General features: G+C 39.8%; 1 protein-coding gene across 1 annotated transcript in view; it reads right to left on the bottom strand.

Moving 5' to 3' along the window:
• Positions 1-17,792, bottom strand: part of LOC134532786 (cardioacceleratory peptide receptor-like) — a 429,388-nt gene extending 411,596 nt beyond the window's left edge. Inside the window, exons 1-2 of the mRNA XM_063369640.1 lie at positions 17,723-17,792; positions 15,723-15,818 (exon numbers count right to left, since the gene is read on the bottom strand). The gene's annotated coding sequence lies outside the window, so the exon portion shown is untranslated. The remainder of the gene's footprint in view (positions 1-15,722; positions 15,819-17,722) is intronic.
• Positions 17,793-21,342: the final 3,550 nt, after the last annotated feature.

Below are 21,342 nucleotides of genomic sequence, written 5' to 3'. Positions count from 1 at the left end.
GGTCGTAGACGGGCGTGTCCAAACAACTGCGTGCCAATCATGAACACAGTGCGAGAGTGTGAAGGTTTGCATTCTAGCTTGCGACTAAATGAATCAGCGAAATTTCCGGGTCTCTAGTGATTACAAATAACTAGGGGCATGCATATTTCACGAAAAGATTCAAAGACTAGTTAAAAGTTAAAACACTGTAGAATCGTATGTGTTTCGTGATTGGGTGTGTTTCTTTTAGGTACACGTCGAATGTGACAACACCAATCACAGCAATTCATTGCGGAAAGCAAACGCGTCCTGAGTGGCTCGGTCAGGTAAGGCAACGACTTCTCTCGCAAGACGGCCGCCAATCACAAGGAAGAACCAGCTGGTGCGGGTATACCTTGTTGCAGTCGAAAAGGCGTTCAGATTGTTCCGCGAAAAATACCTGCCCCTTCGAATAACTGAAACTACGTACAAAAAACTACGCCGTGTTAAAAATTCTTCAGTTCCGTGTGCTCCGTTGCAAACAAGGTAACAGTCAAGCGTAAGTACGGAAGCTGTTCTTGCTGTTGAAGTAACCAGTACGGTAAATTTACGGACTCTTCAACGACTTCAAAATAAAGGAAGAGTTATTCGTAATTTCAAACAATTGGATCTTGTTGCTGGATCACGGATTTTCCCACCATACCGTTGTTGGACGTTGTCTATTACGAACAGCTACGTGATTTCCTGCAGCTATCTGGTCATAGTTAGTTAGTATCTGTTGCAAGCAGAAATTGAGACTAAACATAAACTGCAAAGAGTGCAATCGTGATAAATTCCCGGGAGAAGCCCTCAAGTAGAGCAGTTACGAAATGAAGTGCGTGACAGAGCCTCTTATAATTATGATTTTACTTTGAGGTGCCGAGCACCGCCAGAAGGGGAATAAAAATTTAATTCTTTCAGAGTATAGAAGGATTTAAAAAAAAAACTGTTGAAAAGAAAATAGGATTGCGTATATGCCTAGACGGAAATTTGTTTGAAAACGTTGTGGCAACAAGCACGTAGACTGTAACTTTCATCTCGCAAACGAACACAAAAAAAGATAAATATTGTGGGGGGAGGGGGTAGGATATTCCCTGGCCTGTGGTGGAACAACCACCCAAACATCTGCCTGGAGATAACCTCCAAGCGCGTCTCTCCTCAGCGGGGCTGCCGCTGGCAACAACAGGAGGAGGAGGATCGGACACAGTTCCTGATAGCGCCGCGGCAGGATCTGGCGCTAGCATCGCGCAGTGTCCTGGCACCCGGCCTGCATTAACCGCTTGGTCCCGTATTCCGGCCGCCGGCGCCGCGTGGTGTGCAATGGCGGCTTCAGGAGGACTTTTCGGGAGGGGCTATCGCACAAAGAAAGGTCGTAGTTGCAAAAAAATGAAAGTGGTCAGATATTGGCCTTGGAATATTATTTACCAATTACAGGTTTCAAATACAGAACCTTAGTAGCTCCATGCAACTTTTGATGAGATAAAAGTTTAACATACGAAATTAAATATTTAAGTAAACATAAATACTTATACACTAATCAATAAAATTGGTCTCGGGTGGGGCTATCGCCCCCCACCAACCCCCTTCTGGAGCCGCGCTTGGTGGTGTCGGCGCAAACCCAGGTGTTCCAGGGTCGCCCCGCCAACCACCGCCATTACCTACACCTACCTACACCGCGCAGTCCCGGAGCAAGTGGTTCTTTGCGTTCGCGTGGAACATTAGTAGCAGAACAGAGAAGTTCTGAGTCCAGAAGGTAGGAAGGCCTTTGTCTTGCCTCTGCGCCACAGACTAGTAATGAAATGACAAGAGACCGGAAAAATTCGCGGGTTCAATGACCTCCAGGATAGACTCCAATATCCTCTACACACTCGGGCAAATGCCAACTGTTCATTGGCTGTTGACTTGTGAGTCGTCTGACTGGGTGGCCTGTGATTCGACACTTCCACGAGTGAGGGTCTCTAATTGGCCCTCAGTCCTCCAGATTAACAGTGGACCAGTGGCAGAAGCAGCACTAAGGTATAATTATTTGAATTTTACCAGAATATGAAATGAACCCGCGAATTTTTCAGGTCTCTAGTAATGACAGACAACTTACACGACTGTTTGTTTGACTCCGGTACTTAATATATATTTTTTTTGTTGTAAAATATAGTAAGTGATTAGACGTAGTACACATCCATCTATCACCCATCAAACACCGATAGGGTTCACACCCGGAAATTTTTACAAGTGGTAAACGTGGTGGACGTCGTCATGAACAGGTTGGGTTTTTTTTCTTCGGAGCACTCTCTTCCCTCCTCCCCCCTCAACTTCCTTTCCTTCAATGCTCCAGTTTCACCTCACTACGCTAGTGCGACATGTAAACAACCCCGGGTGACTGACTGAGCGAGCAGGATGGCCGAATATCCTACACGACGGACCGCTGAAAAATGTCTCAAATCTCGCGCGGCCAGTCCTGCCGTACTATAGCAACAGATTAAAAATAATCCACACAGGCTCTAACGCCAATTGGTCGATAACAGTCAATGATAATAGGCAGTGTTTGATTGGCCGAAATAGAAACCCCGTGTCAGGAGAGCCCTGTTTTGATCGGATGGCACCACAGCCAATAGGAGGAAGCCTCTCCTGATTGGCTATACCTGAAGAAGACCCCTTGGCAAGAATACACAGAGCCCTCTCTACTGCAATTCAGAGTGAAACGTCGGTACAAAATACCACCGAGACGTGGCTTAATTTCAAAATCTGATATAGTTAATATAAACAATACCATCAAACAATTTATATAGTTTACTAGAGCATGCATAGTGCTGATAATCCCGAGAACGTGGCAACACCGCATGCAGGGGGGACTTATGGCGCGAGAAGCACTATAGAGAAATTTGGAGCAGGGGTATTATTCCTAACACTTTTGACAAGGGGGGTGGGAGGATAAAAATTATAAACACAATACATAACACAATTTCATCTGTTGACATTTAATTTCTCCTAAAGTGCAAAATTTCCCTTAATATTTTAGTTTTTTATTTGCATCAAAACATTATTTTTGATGAAATAACTTTCAATAAAATATTTTTCTCGGTTAGAATCCCAGGACCACCTGGTTGGACGCTATCCTAGGTAACTATCCGGTTTTTTTTCGGTGGGGAGGGAGATAGTTCAGGGGGGGGGGGGGGAATGTGCGTGTGCGCAGCAGGACTCGCGACTGCGCCACTAGCGCGCCCATTGGCCGCGGCGGCGTCACGTGTCGCCACGCGCTCACAGTCCGGAAGGGGTGTCGCGGTCGGGTCGGTATCCCCTTCCTACCCACAACCCCCACCAGCCTCCGGGTGCCCGGTATGTTTCACAAAGCTTTGTCGCGCCCGGCGGACAGCCTTCATTACGGGGCGGCCTTGGTCACCAAGGCCCGCAGAACACGTCCAAGTACATTTAATACCATTTCTCGGACATGCTCCAGTGCATTTTTCCGCTGTTTTTCAATGTGAAAAAAAAAAATCCATGAATGCAAAATAAGAATGAAGACGTAAACCCACAGACAAGCTGATGTCAAACACATAAACCCAACGATGAACCTAAACAGGTATTGTGGACGACACAACGACGACAGCACAGTCTGCTTGTGCTTGATGAGAACAGATGCCAGTTCCAGAAACGTCGCAACTGTTTTGTCATTGGAAGCCTACTGCGTTCGTCGTTATTGTCGTCGTTGTGTCGTCCATTATATCTGCTTGTCCTCAGTGTTGCGTTCGTATATTTTCTGCGTTGTCCAAGTTTTGTTGACTGTTGTTGAAACTGTCTCGCCGTTTTAAGACTACTATGTTTGCCTGTGTTCTTCTTTATATTATTATTATCATCTCATGACTAAATTTTTTTTCCACGGAATTCTTGCGGTGTCTGATATTTAAGATTGAATGTGTTCGATGTGCTGTCACTGTTGTGTCGTCCATATAATACCTGTTTAGGTTCATCGTAGGGTTAATCTGTTTGACATCAGCTGATTTAAGCTTATTGTCTTAGGTCTTCAGTTTTTAATTATTATTTTGCATTCATGAATTTTTTCCCATTACAGACAGTGCAATATTGCAATTGCGTATTTCCAAGGTATTGTATTAATTAAAAAATTCCCATTGCATGAATCATCTAAAGAACTTATGTCCAAGTCCACGTCCGCTGGTCACAAGTAAAGTCTTGTGTACACAAGTATCCCACGAAGCTCATAATATCACAGATATTTTACAGTATGTGACCTCACGTTACGGAGATATTATTGAACTTTTGAAATGTTACAGAAGCGTGTCTGAAATTTTCTGCTGTGTGGTATGCAGGTAAAAACTTTATCTACCAAAAGAATACACTCGTTTAGACATACGTAAGTTATTTGACGGAAAAAAAAAGTACCAATGTGAAATGCATCGATGGAAAGTAACAATTTCGGTTAGGGAAATTAATATTGGTATGTCTGAATAATGTTTAAAAGAAATAAGTTTATGAATAATTCCTCGGTCTAAAAAACTTTGAATAAGTAATTTATTCTTACTTCCCAGTAATGATCCAATACCGATAATGTTAGAATATTATCAAGGCAGCTACATATAATTACAGTTGATATTCGCCATCCATCGTTCGGGGAACATCATGCCGCAACATGAGCGTCCTACATCGTCCACCGAGGTTTCCATTAAACTTTCTCTTTATTGGTATGTGTTATATGTGACGCGGCTACGTACGCAGACCAATGCAAGCGAGCGAGCGACGTGCGGACAAACATAAACAACAAGCGAGCGTTGCAGTTACCACCCCGCCTCACCAAACACTCGCCCAGTCATTGGCGCAAACCACGCACAGGTCCGCGAACGAAACGCGTTCCAGGCGCTCGATAGGGGGGCGTACTCCAGAAAACAGCCAGGGCACTCCTCCATCAAATGTGAGACCAAGAAGGTTATCCCACGAGCTGTTCCAAAATAAACTCGCTTCTCTACGCCGCGGGCGTTCGCCAAGTCAGCGCGCGGCATCGGGCGAAGAAACGACAATAAACTCTCCTGACTGCGCCCGTGAGAAATTGTCTACAAGCATATCTCCCCCCCCCCCCCCTTTCCCGACATGCAAGCACCTTCACCCACTTGGCTGGAGCAGCCAGCATAGATCCGCAATTAGAATAGTTTCCCCGTAGCTATACTCGACGAGGCGTGCTCTAGCACTTGATACCTCGTTATACGAACAGCTCAGATTTTCTATCCGTTGAAGAGGCTACAGATGGCGAAGACGGTTCTCCTACTTGGCCGGGATTGAAAACGAACAGTTTCCAGCATTCAAATTCCCTTTTAGTTTCCCTGAACTGTGCTCTCTCTCTCCCCCCATTTCACGTCACGGAATTATCAGAAAGTAAAAAAAAAACATGCTTTAGGGAAATTCAGGATGGTCGTAATTAGAGCTCCCTTTCACATATTACTATTAAGAGTGATTTAATTAATTTTTATGGCTGGAAAGTTGGTAGTATATGACTAAGCTCAAAGGAAGTAGTAAAAAAAAATGAACGATCCGAATTTTTACTACTGTTCATAAAAGTTCTCCAGTGCACGCGTATTAGGTAGGATTCTTAAATATTTCTACTAAACACGCATAGATAATGTATAGTTTTCCTTCTTACCTTAGTTTTTTTTTATTTAAATTACTATTATTATGCCCAAGTTCTTAATAGAAATTAAAAGATCAATTTTTGTGCCTTCTAAAGAGACGTCTAGAAGGAAATATTTTTACACGCTACGATTAGAGGTTGAAGACCAATTAAAGTACCAGGTGTATCTACTGGATAAATAATAAAACCGATTTATATGACATCACATTCTAACTGCTTCAAGATCACCATTCAATTTCTGAATCATAGGTACAGTGCAGTTTTTTTTGTCAGGGTTAATGAGCAATTGTAAGTCATCTGCATAAAAGTGGTATTTGGTGTGGTTTTTTTTTTTTTTTTTTTGCTTTCTATGTCGTTGACGAGAATGTAAAATAGCAAAGTACCAAGGTAGATCCTTGAGGACACCCACTTTATTAGCTTTCCATGTAGATCGGCGATCATCAATCGTTGCGCATTGGTGATGGTCAGCCGAGAATAATTCAAGCAAACAGAATTGCACTCGATGAATCATTAAATAAGCTACGCATTTTGGCTGATAAAGATATTATGGTCGCCTGTGTCGAATGCTTTACTGAAGTCAGCTAGTGCCAAAACACTCACATGTTTTTTTTTTTTTTGGTCCATAGCTGCACGTATTTTCACTTACGTTTAAAGGCTCTGTGCACGTGCTGTGTTCAGGTCGAAATCCAGATCGATTATTATCGAGTAGGCTTTAATTATGAATTTACGTGACGAGTTTTTAACGTGACAACGTCAAATAAATCGATTAACGCCGGCTGCACGCACGAAAATGTGTCGGGTTACGCACATTGTTCCGTTACACTGTGTCCCGCTACGCTCATTGTACGCTTGCGCCGCATCTATCTCTCTTCCAATCGATTGACCTATGCGTCCGAGGAGAAGAAAGACAGCGGCAGCGCTTTTTAAAATTAAACTTTCTTTGATTTTAGAGGTTGTAATCTTCACTAGTGGAGGCATTCGTGAGGATTCCGAGTTGCTCCCTCGCCACTGATACATCCTCCTGCGAGACAGCATGCTCTAGTAGTTTCTAGCCCCGGGTGGCAATTAATCACTCTTTTTTTCACATACCTGAGGCTGTCGGCCCGGGATATGCATACTCGTGGACGGAAAAACAGACGGAGCCGTGTGGAAAAAAAGACGTGCGGAGGACGTTGAAAGTTTTTTACGGGCCATCTTATCATTTTGTTACAATTTTTTTTTTTTTTGTCCTTTTGCGCTCGGCGCGACAAAGCCCCCGCGGCAGAAGAATGTAACCGCCACCCGACACCACGTCGCTTGTGGAGGAGGGGGGGAGGGAGGGAGGCCTAGCGAGGGGAAACCAGCCGGAAGCCACAATAGAATCCGGGAGAGACGGGTTCGTCCTCTGCATCCGAAGCCCTGGCGTTCCAACGTGAAAAGTACTTTTTTTTTTTCGGAATAAAATGAGGGGAGTATTCTTTTATTATTTTCTCTGGTGGGACGGGACGGAGCACGGATAACAAGCGAATAAGGAAATTGGGGGTAGGAGGAGGGGAGAGAGAGAGAGAGAGAGAGAGAGAGAGAAATTCTGCACGAGCTCCATTTGTGAACACGCCATGCCACATAACTTGAGCTGTTTGGAGCTCCGGAAAACACGACCAATCAAGGGAGGTAGTGAACAAGGAATTTAGGGGTAAGGAGGGGGAGAGAGAGAGAGAGAGAGAGAGAGAGAGAGAGAGAGAGGCTAGCGTGCGCTCTAGAACGCTTCTGTGATACCGAGAAGAGAGATAACAAAATGTGAAAGCACGAAAAAGGGGGTGGGGGTAGAAACTCTTTGCCCGCGATTTGCTTTCGAATTCGTTATATTTTTGTGGTAGGAAAGATATTAATTTTTTTAGGATTTCGGGGGGGGGGGGGGGGGGGGGACATATGGTGTTCCGATATTTACGGGGAAAAAAGCGGACTTTATTTGTATAGAAAGCTACGTAAAATTTTCTTTACATCACTCGCATAACGGTTTCAATGCTTAAACTATCTTAATGAAAGTAAATAGCCTAACCATTTTAAATCAAATTGCTTAGGACTTTTGTTTTCACGATGGTCATTAACTATAGAAAGAAGCCTGGCGAAGAAGTTTTGTCACAATTTTACAACTTCAAGTTAAAGTGTTGACGTGTCAAACCTTTCCGCAACGACTGTGTTTTTTTTTTTTTGCGTTAGTTGCGCAATCCGTTCTTTAGTTTCTTGCAAAGATTATGAACCTATGATCTGTGCAGAGCTTTATCAGAAGCCGACTGAACACCCCAAAGATTAAAGGCCCGGAAATTGCGATGATTCGACTGGCTTCAGGATAGAATTAAAAATCATAGTTGTGCTCAAAGCATGTTTTGCTTTCCTATTGGTTGATTTATTAGCTAGAACCTTTGTTGTCATTGTTAATCGGCACTACCTGATTCACTCACTTCTATTCTAGCTGGGCATCGTAAGGCTCACGGTCGTAGAGGGGCGTGACCAAATAACTGCGGTCCAATCAGTGCGAGAGCGTGAAGGTTTTCATCCTAACTTGCGAATTAATGAAATCTCCGTATCTCTAACCATGATCTATAAAGGAATGAATCAGGTCTCGGACATCGAGGTCACTACATGAGAATGGAACATTTACGGAACGAGTGTTGGGGGGGGGGGGAGGGGGAATGGGAGTGACCCCGAGAAAGCCCGTTGGCTCATGGAAATGCCCGCCAAGTTTCCCGCTTGAGAAAAATTCGTTTGACCCCTGCGGTGATCGAACCCTGGACGCCTCGGCGAGACACGTGGGCTCTGACGACTGTGCCACCGCGGTCATGGTGCGGCTCCTAGTTGTATATGTTAAACACTTCAGTCACAATTGATAACTTTGTAACATAAAATAATATTTGGTTTCTGCACTCAATTATTTTTTAATATTTCTTAAAATAAAAATTATATAAATTTTCATAATTATATATATATATATATATAAATGGATGTTGGTATATATATATATATATATATATATATATATATATAAGTTTGATAAACTCCGAAACCGCTTGACCGATAATCACGATAGTCGGCACATCGAAGTGTTTTTTTTTTCATGGAGAAGGGTTTTTATGCTATCCATTTTTTTTCTAACTCTCCAACTAGATGGCGCCGCAGAGCATCAGCTTCTAAACCGTTCAACCGATCACCATGGGTAAATTAATTTTTGTAACACAAAATCATAGATCTGAGACATACAAACAGTGAGTGTGTGTCATTTCTCTATGTACACCACTCGGTCATATAGTAAGGTTTGGAAACTTCCTGTCTCTATACTTAGTGAGACCCGAAGGAGACAATTACTGTCTACATTTGATTTCGAAAAATATCCCTATTTACCCTGTGTTCAGCCCGGGCAACGCCGGGTACTGCAGCTAGTAATACATATAAAAACAATATAATTAAATGATAAATAATAATTAGTGCCCTATGTACTTTTTGCGAAAATATTCCCAGACCAGCAGTGTGTTAAATCTTTGTAGCATTGTCTGTGTTTCGTGGCTGGCTGAGTTTATTCCAGGCACATGTCTTCTCTCAGCGCAGCTAACACAGCCATCCAGTGCGGAAGCAAACTCGTCCTGAATGGCCCGGCCAAACAGGGAGATGGCTTCTCTCGCAGACGGCCGCCAATCACAAGGAAACACTCATTAGAGCGGGCATGCCTTGTTGCAGTCGAACGAGCGATCAGATTATTTCGCGAATAATGTATGTCCCTAATTATTACAAAATTTACTATCATAGCAATAATGAATGACGTCAATTAGAATGAACACCATAACCCACACTTTCTAATTCTGCGTAAACTCAATTTATCATTGGGTCGTATAGATTGAAAGAGTTAGTTAACATTAAACTTATTTTCTTCTTAGACATACCTCATCAATATGAGCAGGCATTTTTCGCGAATAAATATGAACGCCTATTTGATTGCAATTAGGTATGATTGCACCAGCGGTTTCTTCCTTGCAATAGGCAGTTGTCAGAAAGATAAGAATTTGCCTAATTTTGACCGAGCCAATCAGGGCGCGTTCGCTACCGCACTGAATCACTGCGATTGGTGTGCTGACACTAAACATGCACCTGAAATAAGCTCGACCAATCAAAGAAACACAGACGATGTTACAGTGTTTTAACTCTCAGCTACTCTCAAAATCTTTTCGCGAAACATACATGCCCATACTCATCACTAAGAGTTAAGTTTTGCTCCTTATACTCTTTTCCGTCTAAGTTGAAAATTGTTGATTTGACGTCTGTCAGGGACAGATCCGTTAAATACCCAGGGCTTTTCAAACGCATTTACGGAATAAGGTTTACTGCAGTGAAACATGAAAACTAGAAAATTCGATTTTAATTAAAAATTCCGTAATATTTATCTGAACGTTTGTGTAAATAAACGAACTAATAGGGAAAAAATATCTAGGTTTGAATTGCGACTAAGTCATAGACGTTGAGAGCTGTAGAGAGAGAGAGAGAGAGAGAGAGAGAGAGCATATTATTTTAAACGTCAATTTCCCTCTCCCCTCAAACCACGTCCGAAATTTTACTAAAAGGCATGTTAACGCTGCCACCGCAAACAAAAAAAAATAAACCACCATGAGAGGAGAAACGTTAAGGTAAGGCCACACAGATAACTAGGCTATGTTTGCGATGTTCCCTATGTTCGCTGGATCTGTCTAGTTCACTCATGCCGTGTGATTTGAGTGACGATTCCAACGATTATGATATTCTGCTGGCTCTCATAGTATGTAAACGTAAAAAGAAATGGGTTCATGAAGTTAATTAAAAAGAAGAGATTTGAAGGATTTCATCATTTAATGTGGTAGTTGCGTGTGAGGATTAAGTCAAAACTATGTAAACTCCGTAAGACAGTATTTCCTGGAAATCAAATCGCAGGCGTTGTCCCGCATATCCATCCTTCTAAGTTCTTCCGCGGATTTAATCCATAACCATGGATATTATCTTCTTGAATCAACTTTTCCGTCGTCATGATTTATTTCAAGTTAGATACTGAGAGAAACAGTACTGCATAAAAAAAAATTTGTTGTCTGTAAAGTCGGTTTACGGACGATAGTTTAACGTGATAGCGTCATAACAAAACATTGATGAAATGATTGCATACTTTTATGAATAAAATTGAATCATTTTTATTTTAATAATAAAAGAATAAATACTTGAAATTATACTAGTAATCAGATTTTTAAAATGCAAGAATAATTATTGCCGAAATTGTTGTTGTAATAAGCAATGAAAACCACATTAACTTTTCACTTCACTTTATAAACAGAGGATAGATTCGTTCGGCTTGCGTCCATCAACGTAGATGACAGTACGGTAGGGTAATAATATTATTTCGTTTTTATAATACGATTTTATAACAAATACGCATCCCAAATACACCAAACTTATTTATAATGTGTTACAATATTTTTTAAAACATTGTGCAAAAGATCCCGGGTATAATTTGAATTATTATGTGTAACTGTAAAACACCATTGTTAGTTCAAAACGTAATTGAAAATTCAACATTACTTTTAAATAACCGTACGGATTGTGCTGAAAATCGGTGGACGATCGTTAAATTACATAATATTAATAATTCAAACGATGAAAACATGATTGAAAAGTCAAATCGATGGTTGTTCCAATCGAGTGGAAGAGAGATTCCGCCATTCCGCACATGCGTACAATGAGCGTAACAGGACACATCCGTAGTGAGACAATGTGCGTTACGGGACACTTTTTCGTGGGTGCAGCCGGCGTTCATCGATTTATTAGACGTTGTCACGTCAGAAATTACAGCCCAATTCTGCGCGAAAACATTTTTTTTTTATCTGCGCATGAGTGAAGTCAGCGACTTTAGAAAATAGCCGAGAACCAAACACACGGCGACATCGCCAGGATCGACAACATAGCGAACATAGCGAACATAGCGAACATAGCGAACATAGCGAACATAGCGAACATAGCGAACATCGCTAACATAGTGAACATAGTGAACATAGCTCTCTATGTGGCTTAAGCTTTAGCCAATAAAAAACCAAGCTCCACTTGGAAATGGAGTAGATTAATTCTGCAAGATCAAACACACATGATGAAAAATATGCTTGGGGATGGGAAAGCATTGAATTCTAGCCTTGAACATGGTACCGTAACTTAGTCTGGTTGTGACGATCCTCAGCAGTGTCTCCGATTTAACTCCTTTTTTTCTGAACATATATCATTGCAAACAAACAGACGCAATAGATTATGACAAAAAATTATTTATGTCTATCTTCCGCGTCGCAAGAATCATTCAAAGAACGTACTGCCACTTTTGTTGAATAAAATCTTTAAGTTTAGTGGGTTATTTTTCTGCGACTCAGGTCGTAACAAGTCTTCGAGAAGTGCAGTACAGCTTGTTAGGTAGAGCCAAGATTGTATGGTGTTGTAAAAAAGGAAAAGTTTGTCATTAAAAATTAAAACACATGAAATGGTAAGTAGGCTACATATCAATCACAATTACACTGATCAATTGCTTTAACAATTTATAGTAAGACAAAATGAGTACATAAAACCATACTACATACTGTTAAGAATGAGTTAAAGAAACTGCAATTAAAATAGTTTAAAGTATTGTACATTTATATCTAAAATTAATCAAATTCCAAAACATGAAATTTTTTGTAATATTCGAACTAATACATCTACATCCCTATTTAAGCACTAGAAAATGCATTTCTGGTGACAATGCATTTTTAAAATTAAATTTTAAAATTTTATCATTGTTTATTATATTAAACTAAAATATGCTTTAAAACAATATTCAATGTTAAAAGCCCAAAATCAGTGTGCTTATCGATTTCCTTTTGATGTTTTTCTGTAGGCCTTTATCCGTGACTGTATGGACTCGACTGTAGCCTTTTTTTATTTACTTTACATTAAAAAAACATACAGACACTCTAAATAAAAAAATGAAGTATATAATATTTTGTGTTTTTAAATAAAAGCATATACTAAAAATTTATGAAATAAATTCTATATTTTGATAGACAAACTGAAGTCACTGAGGTGAATTTCGCTGCATTGTGTGTTTTTGCCTTCCTTTTCGGTGTTCGGCGATGTACTGTTTTCAATTTCGCTGTTAATTTGGTTTAAAAGGTATTTCACCATATAATCTTGCCTCTAACTATAGGTGATGGTTTTCAAAAGGAACGATGAAAAGCACTCACGTGTGTGGTCACCGAGCAGTTACGTCGGCTAAAAAAAAAATAAAAAAAAATCACCATTAATCAAATTTTTGGCCGCACCTGTTGGGTTCTCGCCCTTCGGAGACCTTCATCGCCAGAGCGTCGCTCTCCTGATGACAGGGTCGTGGGTTCGCGTTCCAATGTCATCCCCTGGCGTGACTTGAGTGGGCGGTTACTGGGTCGTCTGTACCCCGCGTGGTTCGGGTCAGGGTGTCCACAGTTAGTACTTTCGGACTAGATCTAGTAATTTTCTTAATTTGTTTAGTGGTCTAGTGTACCTTTACGCTCATATCTAGTACTTTTTTTCTTTTTTTCTTTAATATAATAATATTACAGTAACTCCAATATGTTTTATTATTAAGCGTAATTTTTTTTAAAAACTATGGAAAGTACGTTTGTGTGGTGTGTGATATTTAAGTTCGAGCATTGCAGTGTCATAATAACTTCCTAAATTGTCAAAACTATATCAAATTATAATTTAGTACTTTTTTTTCAAATCTAGTACTTTTTTCTCGCCTAATTTGGTACGAAATATTTTTTTTCTTTGTGGACACCCTGGTTCGGGTGCCACGTCCGTGCACAGACGTGCGACGTGAAAACACTATTTTCCACCTTTAAAACACTCTTGTCTGCACGTGGTTTTCCGTCCGAATGGTAGCGAGATACTAAGTACATTAACAGGCAGAGACAAGTACACTAGAGACTGATACCGGACAGCTCTATACAAAAAACACAGACGAGTGTGTGGAAAAATAACCCAGCGGTAAGAGGTGTGACTACAAAAGTAAATGTATTATCTGGTGCCAAACACGACTTGATTGTTCAAGAAATTTGAAGCATTTGAGGTTTATTTTAACCCCTTAAATATGCATAATGATTATATTACATTTTTGACGTGACAACGTCTAATAAATCGATGAACGCCGGCTGCACGCACGAAAAAGTGTCCCGTTACGCACACTGTCCCGTTACGCTAATTGTACGCTTGCGCCGCATCTATCTCTCTTCCACTCGATTGAAACAACAATCGATTTGAAATTTTCGAGGTGCATTAAACTTGAAACACTCCCATTCGTTTCCTACTTTTCCAATCATCGTCCTATCCTTAACAGAATAACACATATTGGAAGAAGTTAAATAGCAAACATGTATAAAAGTTATAATTAAAATAATCTCTTCGTTAAAGTAATAAACAAATTTGAATTAATGAGTGCAAATAAAAGTAAATTTATCAATTAAATTGTAGATTTCATTTCACTCCTTTGTATCCATACAAAATAGTGATAATTCAATAACAATGATTCAATTTTATTCATAAAAGTATGCAATAATTTCATCAATATTTTGTTATGACGTCACGTTAAACTATCGTCCGTAAACCGACTTTACAGACAATCAATTTTTTTTATAATATAAAAGCACGTTATTATATTTATTATAATGTTTGTACCACATGTATTAAACAGATACATTTTTTCATCCTGGGAATACAGTCTGCCATCTATCGGACTGACGTGACACGACGCCATGTCTTCACACGGAGTGTATTTGTAAAGTGGTGACGAGAGGCACTCATCTCGTTGCAACTCCGGCATCTCTTTGCCCTCGAATCTTCGCCGCGACTGGAACGTAGAAACTCGCCGACAGCAGCTTGAACTATCCAAGTTTATACCAAAGTTGTCGTCTCGCTAACCCAATTCAGCCCGGCTCAGGAATCTTGGGGGGAAGCTGAGAACCCAACATTACCTCTGCGGACTGCAGCAGTTGTTAAATCTGTGTTACAATCCACCACTCATTGTCCTAAATCGACCACGAGACAAGCTTATTGCCCTAAATACTTTTTTTAAAAAAGAGTTTGGGGGGTTGTGTTATAATTTTCTGAATTCAAATACCTTCCAAAAGTTTTTTTTTTAATTTTTTCACGGGTTTCGCTAATATGTTTTTATTTTTAATCAATTTGTAATTTAACAACAAAGTACGTTAAAATAGTTTCTTTTGTTACACATATTACCAAAATGTATTATATTTTGTTTAGTTTCGTACTAAATTGCATGTGGGGTTCTCATGTAATGTACTACTTCACAAACCTAAAACAATCCAAAACCCAAACATTAATCCTGTACATTTTACTACGGCATACATCTCTGATGGGTACATCAAACTTTGACGTACAATTAAATAAAGAGTGTTAAGAACCAGGCCCTTCTGTACGCTAGGATCACATGAACCAGTTAACTGCTGAATTTTTTATTATTATTGCTCAGTGTACGAAAACGTTTGTAAATGTCATCGACTTCAAGAGCCTTTGCGAAATTCCATATGTAATTTATACACTGCAACCTAATTTCACAAACGGAAATCCAAGTTACCGACGTGATGTCATCCAAAAAAAAAAAAAAAAAATTATATGCTACACAGTTCCAGCTTTAAGTCTGCCTGAAATTTATACTTGTGGTTAGGAGCCACATCAAAATAAAATAAAAAATTTTAGCATAATTTTCAAGGCTATCAACATAACCTCCAAATATATTTAACATTTTAATTATAATTATGAAACAAATGGAATACTATGTATGATACAATAATTGTACGTACAAGACGAAGATCGTAAATAAAATCTAAAATGCAAAGTAACTTAAAAATCCGCCTCCTCGTGCAAAAACCTTAGCTGATGAGAACAAAACCAATGTATTCTCGACTGCATTTGCGTGTATTGTGGAAAGTGTAAGAACCAAGACCTGCTTACAAAGTCGTGATTTGCCCAAAATAATTTTTTTTTTTTTTCCATTTGATTTAACCTACAAAATTTTTGTTTGGATTTTGCTTACCTGACTGCGAGCGGCCTTACGTGTTGTGTTGTTTGACCGAGACACCGAGACACCGAGACACCGAGACACGTGTGCCCCCTCGCCTGACCTAGAGCACTGGGAGGGACCACGTGGGGTGTGAGGCAGGAGGGGTGGGGGTCGACAGTGCGCGGACAAGACAAGCATATGTGCGTCATGAGCTAACGAACAACATCGTGCGCACAGCAGTCATACGCACGCCTGCGATATTTTTATAAACGCGTCCAGTGTGCGTTTGTGTTGGAATGATTAGAACAGAAATATTCCACGATAATTTCGGGCGACAAAGTGTTTTATTGATAAAAACAATATTATTGTAACAAAATAGCATTCATAACTGTTCATAATTTTCTCAAGTGATCAAATTCTACCATTTTTCAGAGCAGTTGTTTGACAATACTTAAGATTGTAATGCTAAATTTAAAATATTTTTTAACCTTATCCATAATGTTCTATCGTAAATATCCTCCGTGCAACGAATAACGCATGCTAGTCCTAGTCTATTGTATCGCATAGACGACTGGCAAGATAATACTAACATTTTTATTATATCTGATCATGCTGCCTTAAAAGCGTCTAGATCTGTATTGTGAAATCATTTTAAAATCTTGCACAGTTTAACTACGGGAAAAAAAAATTAAAGGGCCTTGCTAATCGACAGTTTGATTCTGTATTGAGTTCTTTTTCCCAAGTGTTTCTTTACGACGCTCTTAGAAATTCTGCCTGTGGTAACGTCTACTTGGAGATTTAATAATATACTTACTTTAATTAGAGTTATGATATATATTTGTATATAAATATTTAAGAGTTTTCTAATTTAAAGTTCATTCTGATCGATAAGAAATTTAAGCTCTCTAAATACATTCTGTGGAATCATTACGTAGATTACATTATAGGTATTTCCTACTGTCTATATATGTCATTGTAGCCTACTATAGTTTGAATAACATGAATTGAGTAAACAGCAGTAGCCCACTTTATTTCATAATAGTAAAATATCAAATTTCTTCATATTAAGTGTTTTAATCCATTCGTAAGTTTGTTTGTAATACGCGGTTACCATAATATTGTTCTTATTAAATGTTACTACGAAGAAACTATATGTTCTTGACTTAGGAAATAGTTGATTATACTATTTATGAATAAAATTCAGATAAACATGAAAGATAAAAAAGCCACACAGTTAAAAAAATATATCCTCTAGATTGTGAACTTGTAGACGTGACAAGTTTGAAATCAAGTTTTCGAGGTGCGAAACGAACTGGTCTTCAATTTAGTAGACATTCCCTACTCAAGCTTTACCTCCGCGAATTTAAATGCTAGTTAAATTAAATAAGATAATCATTTGAAGCCTAAGAAGAAGTCTCTGTAAGCTACAGCAACTTGTTTGGAACACATTTTTTTTTTTTTTTCGCGCTTCGACATTGATGATGACAATAATCACGGGCGTAATGCCACTTGCGAAGGACGCACAAGGCGGTACTGAGGTCGCCTTTCTGTCACGTGACGATCATGAGTCAGTTACAGGAATAGTGTTTCATTTCGATAGTTCATTAACCACGTTCTTTGAACGAATCTTTCAGATGGGAAGATCGATTCGACACAACGTCTTGGACAAACGACATTTCGCTGGTATTACGCCGGTTGCCATAAATAAAAAATAAATAATCCTTCAGGAATCGACAGCAAATATGAATGCAAATAACTACATACACGGAGATTTCAGTGTTGTCTAAGCATGAACCATTTTGAAATCAGATGAGTTGTGTTTACGTATAAATTTTTGTTGTCCATTCATGAGGTTTTTTTTTTTTCAAATGTGACAACCAGAGTGACCTTTGTCCGAGATGTCATGCGAGATCGTATGAAACGCGTGCTTCAAGGGGGGAGGGGGGGGATAAACAGAAGCGTGTTCGAGGCCGGCAGTCGGTTGAGGAAGGCGCGCGGACCCCCTGCACCGCCCCGAGCGGCGTCGCGCGTACCGTCAGGCGCCGGGACGCCGGCGTCGCTCCCCGCCTGCCCAGACCAACACCGCAGGACCGCCTTCCGCCGCCCGCGAGCACCGACTGCCGGCGAGGAGCAGGCGGCGCGCGCCCGCCGCGCTCCGAGCCCGCCCGATCACACCCGAGCTCGCCCGAGCTCGCCCGAGCACTCGTGCGCGCGTCGCAAGTCCCGCTCACTCGGCGTGACGCGGTATCAACTTCGAGCTTCCGAGCGAACAATTAATACAACTCAAAATAGCAAAACGACTGGAGTGATATTATAATAACGTTGGTAAAGTATAGATTCGATAAAATTAAAAAATTCAAATATATATCGAGGATTCAATTTTAATATGGATAAAAATTTATTAAAATAATAGAGTAAATATATAATAAATATCAATAAAAATGCTGATTATGCATGCCCCTTTATTAATTATAATATTTTATTAAATAAAAATAAGATAACCAATATACATTACATTTTTCAATACGGGAACGAAACTTCACATAAAAATACACTTGAAAAAGTTTATAAACACAATTCCTATCATTAATATTCAAAATAATAATAATTTTTTTATTGATTTCATTCATTAAAGTATAAGATTTGAAAGCACATAATTTTTATTTGTATACAGCCTTTTTTTGGCGGGGGTGCAGCTTTTTTTTTTCACGTGAACCACGCATTTTAAAAATTCACTCTCATAATTTTTCAAAGCCCGTCTAAAGAAGTATTACTTAAATATATATATATATATATATAAGAATGAAATTGTTTCGAGAATTTTATTTGTCTAACAAGCCTAAAATAACCCATATTTTACTTTATCACAATCCTGAGGATGCACAAACGCGGATTAAACGGGTATCTGACTCCATGTAAGTGAATCACTGTTTTCTCTTTGCGCGCGCACCGGCGTCCTACGCTCATGGGCAAGTATTGTTGTAGAAGGGGGGGGGGGGGAGAGAGAGAGAGAGAGAACCTGCGCGCGCATCCGGTCCCCCCCCCCCCCCCCCCCCCCCAACATCCAAAGAAGGTTAGCTTCCCTTTCCGCAGAAAACCTCAGCGAGGCGCCGCGTCGTAACAGCGGCTGTTATTTGGCGACGCACTTTTCCCGGATAAACACGTCCTGTTACAGATTACTTTATTTTTACGTCTAACGTGGGTATACTTGTATACTTTTTTAAAGGCCGAACTTAAACAAAATGTATACAGCATACTTTTTGTATAATTAGCTGACAAAATTGAATTTCTAATATTTTTGTGTATAATGTACAAGGAGCACCAAAATGAATAAAAAAACAATGGTTGTGGCTTCTGTGTGGTAGGTATGTCTCAAATTTCTTTCAGAAAAATTGTATTTCGTTTTATTTAATCTTTTCAAATCAAAATAAATCAGAGGTTTTTTTTAATGCTAGCTAAAAAATTGGTTGTCTGTAAAGTCGGTTTACGGACGATAGTTTAACGTGACAACGTCATAACAAAACATTGATGAAATGATTGATCCAGAAGAAAATGAAATATCATATTCGGCCTGAGACTGAGCCGAAATAGGTTTTTGCAACCAAACCATTTAAGGCATTAAAAATATTATATTCTTTAAGGAAGAATTTTTTTTTAATTTTTCCTTTTTTTTTGTATGAGTAAAATCTACCTCTGCATACTTTTATGAATAAAATCGAATTATTTTTATTGAATTATCACTATTTTGTATGGATACAAAGGAGTGAAATTAAATCTACAATTTAATTAATAAATTTACTTTTATTTGCATTCATTAATTCAAATATATTTATTATTTTTGAAGTGTCGTGCGCGCCGTATTTATTTTTACAAGTACAAAAAAAATCAGCCGCCGGGATTTGACCCGTTAACCTATTGATTGGTAGTCAGCGTTTCTAACCGCACAGCCTCGAGGCCATATTGGAAACAATTGTTTCAGATGTTATAAATTAATAATATTCCACGCACGATATTTGTTTGAATTTATTTTAACTAGCATATTCTCTGTTGGACTCGAAATATTTACACGCTCGTGGACTCATAACTATAATACGGTGTGTGATTTAGTTAATCAAATAATAACTTATGACAAATAATTACCAATGTCAAAATAAAGCGTGAACAGTATCATACCAGTAATAAATATTTAGTTACACAGCTAAAACAATACTCATAAAACACTGTTTAAATATACTGATTTACACTAGTAATTAAAATGATACGTACTTGTAAGAACGCCATTTCCTTGCGAAGATAATCCCGTGGCGCGGTGCACAACAATAACCTCGAACCCTGTTGTGTTGACTGCCCTAAGTCAAGCCGTGTGTGGCGACATGCGCAGGCGTGACCCAACCGGCGCGACCCGCCTATCCCTGCAGCATGGCGGGGTGAAACCTGAGCAGTACGCCACCACGCGCCGGCCGAGTTCTCTGTACCGTCCGCAACATACCAAAGAGATGTCACGCATGCGTAAACAGGCCTCCCCCCACCCTGGCTTGAAAAGTACTGCTGTTAACCTGAAGAAGGAAGATGAAGATGGCGCAACGTCAGCCTGCCTTTCGCTCCGTGCGCCCGCAGTTCGAGCCGGTTTACTGGCTCGTCTGCCCACTTCTGTTTTAACTGTGGCTGCCTGGGCAGCTGTGGCTGGGCTGACGAGTGAAGTCGCCCGCCCCTGGGGCCCTATGCTGGAGTTTTAAGTCGTATGCGAGTTGCCAGCCGAGTGGTCTTTTCCGATCGGTTTGATGCTTTGGTATGCACGAACTGTTCCAGTTTACTCGTGTGCGACTCGAGTGTTCGGAATGGAAACCGAGGGGTCCAACTCGAATGAGATAACCATTACGAATGCGAAAAGTCACGCAAACAGTGAAAATGGCGGAGTGGTTGGATGTGTTGGACATTGAAGAGCTTGAATTAGCTGAAATAGAAGCAGCTAGAAACCCTCGTCGATTCCTAGAACGGAAGGATGCGTTTGAACTGGACGACAACAAATTTGTTAAGATGTTTCGTCTTAACAAGCGGTGTGCCGTAGACCTTATTAGCAGTCTGGAAGAGGTTATGCCGGCACCTTCTCGTACAACTGCACTTTCTGTTGAAACTAAAGTAATTGTTAGCACCTTATAAAAACCAAAGAAGCCCTATTGTTATCTTTATGTGCTTGCTTATGTGTAGTTTCGGTGACAAAACAAATGGTTCGTTAGCTGTCAGAGTGCAATGTTATGCAGAAGGCAGTTATGCCTGTAGTACATTTTTAATATAATTATTGACTGAAGTCAAACACTACAGCACCATTAACACAGAATGGCAGTTTATCCCTCCTTGGAGCATACCTGAATTAAGTTACCAGTTACAATAAATAGCTAATATAATAAACATAAGTAAACCCCCTGTTTAAGCATTATACAGGTTTAAATAGGTAGGCCTATTTCAGTTATGTTAAAATGCTTGGTTTGTTCCTGTGACAGTGGTAATAGCCTGGCATATTTAGTTCCAAGTGAACGTCTATGTCTTGTGTGTATCCACATTAAAATTAGCCTATGTAGCCTGCTCCCTAACGCCAAACTGAACATTAATGGTTAGGCCTACATGTTCATTACAATACTGTAAACACAACACT

This window comes from Bacillus rossius, chromosome 6, assembly GCF_032445375.1.
Source record: "Bacillus rossius redtenbacheri isolate Brsri chromosome 6, Brsri_v3, whole genome shotgun sequence".
Taxonomy (NCBI): domain Eukaryota; kingdom Metazoa; phylum Arthropoda; class Insecta; order Phasmatodea; family Bacillidae; genus Bacillus; species Bacillus rossius.
This window is presented reverse-complemented; position numbering and strand designations above follow the sequence as displayed.